Source organism: Pan troglodytes, chromosome 3 (assembly GCF_028858775.2).
Source record: "Pan troglodytes isolate AG18354 chromosome 3, NHGRI_mPanTro3-v2.0_pri, whole genome shotgun sequence".
NCBI lineage: Eukaryota > Metazoa > Chordata > Mammalia > Primates > Hominidae > Pan > Pan troglodytes.
In genome coordinates, this window is record NC_072401.2 from 25,463,955 (window position 1) to 25,467,499 (window position 3,545).

Consider the following 3,545-nt stretch of genomic DNA (forward strand, 5'->3'; position numbering starts at 1 on the left):
TGGTTATTGCACCTAACTGCTTCGTTCATTGCACAATTAGTCACACACTGTTTTGTGACGCAGAACATTTTTTTTTAAGAGATGGGAGTCTCACTCTGACACCCAGGTTGGAGTGCAGTGACATGATCAGAGCTCACTGCAGCCTCAAACTCCTGGGCTCAAGGGATCCTCCTGCCTCAGCCTCCTGAGTAGCTGGGACTAGAGGTGCGTGCCACCACACCCAGCTATTTTTTATTTTTTGTAGAAACGGAGTCTCACTTTGTGGCCCAAGCTGGTCTCCAACTCCTGGGCTCAAGCAGTCCTCCCACCTTGGCTTATCAAATTGCTGGGATCACAGGTTTGAGCCACCGTGCTTGGACTGCGATGCAAAATTTTATCTAAACCTTGTATTGTTGACTATAGCATCATGCACTTACTATTTTCCGTCTTAACTAGATTTTAAGTCTCTTGAGGGCAAGAACTCTGTTCTTGAAGATTTTCAGAAGCCCGATAGCATATGGAAGTACTTGACACACAGTAAGTACACAGTCATATGTGATTTGGTTTCTGAGCCTTCATTTGTCCAACTAAACCAGATGGGTCTTAGATGAAGATATACGTGGCAAACACTGCATGCCTACTGTGGGCCAGGTTAGCTCCCAGACATGAAGAAAACAAAAGCTCTGTCCTCAGGAGTTCATGATGGTTCAACCCAATCAACGAAGTCTTGCAATCTCACTTCCTCCTTACCTTGTAGAATTGGAAGATATCCAAATATTCCTAGAGTTCTTTGTCAATCTGTCAGGATTATAATTCCACAGATCAGGCAGAGTGTAACCATGAAGCTCTTCAGTGAATTTTTAGTGACTTTTGGGTGATTTTTTAGTTTCCAAGTAGAAGAAGCAAAAGACCCTTGTGGTGGTTACCTTCCATCTAAACAGAGAGTGAGCTACAAAGATACTGCTGTCCCTCAGTGGCCCATGGGTGTCCCTGCAAATCTGTGACTCAAGTGGCCATATTCATATTAAGCAGACCAGAGATCAAAACCATATTAGGCATGAACCACTTTTTATTCATAGGCTTACCGAATATATTGAATTAAGAGGCATATAGTTTGTATACCCTATTTACCAAAAAGAACTAAATATGTATACAGCCTAAAATACATCCACTGTAGTCTGCATACTGTAAAACTTGCTTCTTTACACATAGAAACTATTCTTATTTTACCTAGGTTATGCACTTAAAATACATACAAATGGTACCAAATAGCATATTGGCCTATTTTATCACAATTCTTATACATTCCTGATAATCAAAGGGACTGACAGGGAATGCATAGTTTCCTACTAGAAAAAAAGTAGATTTTGATACAAGCAATGGAATACAGTAAGGAAAATAATAACTTGGTTTCGATCTCAGTAGCTTTACAATATGCTTCTTATTTGAATGAGCATTACAGTTGGCTCTCTTCATTAATAATTGAGATGTTGTTAATCTTCCTGGTCATTCTACCCTCTGCTTGCCTGGCTGAGGCAAAAGAAACCATCATCCTTTTTTCCTTTTCTTTCAGTTTGTTTTTACTTTCCCAAGTTTCCTCCAGAGCCATCTGCCCCACTTTGCCATTCCCCTTCCATTGCCACCCAAATCCGGACCACTTTCTAATTGCATCATTGCATACAACTAGATTATTGTATTCCACTCCAGGAAGCTGTTGAACAGAATCTTTGGCCACTGCCTAATTAAAGAACTTCCTTCCGCAGCTGCGAAGGAGAGGCTGATACCTCTGCAGAAGAATCAGGAAGCCAGCTTAAGAGATTTTCTTTAGGTGGCATGCAAATAGACTCCCCTCCTGCAGATCTTCATCTCACCTTCATTATACCCCAGGCCAGAGAAATTTCCATCATGAGCACTCCTGACCGCCAAACCTCTGGCATCCCATGCTGATTTCTTTCCTAAAAATACACAGACTCTCACTCCATGGGGAAGAAAAAATGCAACTCTGCCATTCCTAGTGTGCTCCCTGAAGGCTGATGACGGCCGAGAGCAATTCATCACCACTCGTGCATTCAGGTTTTGAATTTTTCCTTCACAGATCTCTTCTTGTTTATCTGGTGGACAATGTGACAAGAACCAGATGTGTCTCAACCTCAACATCCTTCCCATAGCTATGCAGGGGGAGAAACAACCAGACCAGCTAGATATCCTCCTTAGAACAACAGAAAACTATCCAAAATTTCTGGACCACTTTCAAGAGTGGGGCCTTGCATGTAAAAAGAGTGGGGCATGCAATTGCATGTTTGTTAATTGTTAAATGGACCAGTTGATTGAATGGTGTCTATTCAGTATGATTTTTCTTCTGGCTATGCATATTTTATTGCACTTTTTACTTTATCTCAAGGTGCTGCCAAATTCAAAATCATGCTAGAAATGAAAGTCTTTCTCTGGGAGAGTATAGCAGGGTGTCTTAGAAAGAAAATACAATGTCTGCTGATCAGAGGGAAAGTTCTTGCTTTGCCAGTCCCTATTGGATAACCACGGCAGGCAATTCATATAGTTTTCATGTCTATTTCCTTCTCTCTGAAATTAGAATAATACCTGCCCTGCAATAAACTTCAGAGCTATTTATGAACAAATGAGGTGAATACTAATGTGCATTGGAAAAATATAAAGCTTTGCTAAATGTAAGGTGGCCTTATCATCCACTGTCCAATAACACAGTGCTCTTCATGTCTAAGATTTATTTTTAGAGTCTTGATAATAGACCCATTCCCGACCCTATGGAGTATGGGGACAAGCCCCCTTTAAGGAAAGGCCTGAAAGCCACATGGCTGCACAGAGGGATCAGTCCAGGAGCCTCGCCACAGAGTTCATAAAGAAGAAACAAGCTGAGCAGACGACCACCCAGTGGGTGATGGGAGGGAAAGTAGAAGAAAGATCCACCCCCTCCTTCAAGCTGATCTCCACTGGGGACGGTCCACATATTTCTCTGCTTTGCATTTTTGCTGTTGCTTGGTTGGTTTTTTGTTTTACATTATTACTGGAAGAATGCTTCTTGCAGAAGTTGTTTAAAACTTCAGGGATTCTTGGGATGGAGCAGTAAGATTAATGAAGCAACGATATCACCACCCCGTGCCAAGAACATCTATGCTCCTTTAGTAAGTTGGCCAGAACAAATATCTCCTTCCACAGCATAGGCGCTCTGTAGACTACAGGCTTTAGTCTTGTATAAAATAACATTATAAAAAAGGAAAACCTGATTGCAGTTGAGTGGGTCACCCCCTTCTCACACCCCACCCATCACCTGTTTAGATCGTTCTTTCACCTCCTAATTCCCCATCTGGACTCAACAGCTCTCCCCATCCTAAGCCCAGCATCCTGTGTTTCCTGGTTTCCCAGAATCTGGCAATGTGAGCAGAATAGTGAGTGCAGGGGGTCAGTCGCTCATTTACCCTCAGAGGGGCAGCTGGGAATGTGATACCTCTCTGCAGTAGCAACACTGTGAAAAGATGCCACCTTGCCATCTCTACAGGTGGCTGGAATTGGGAACATCACTTTGATCTGGC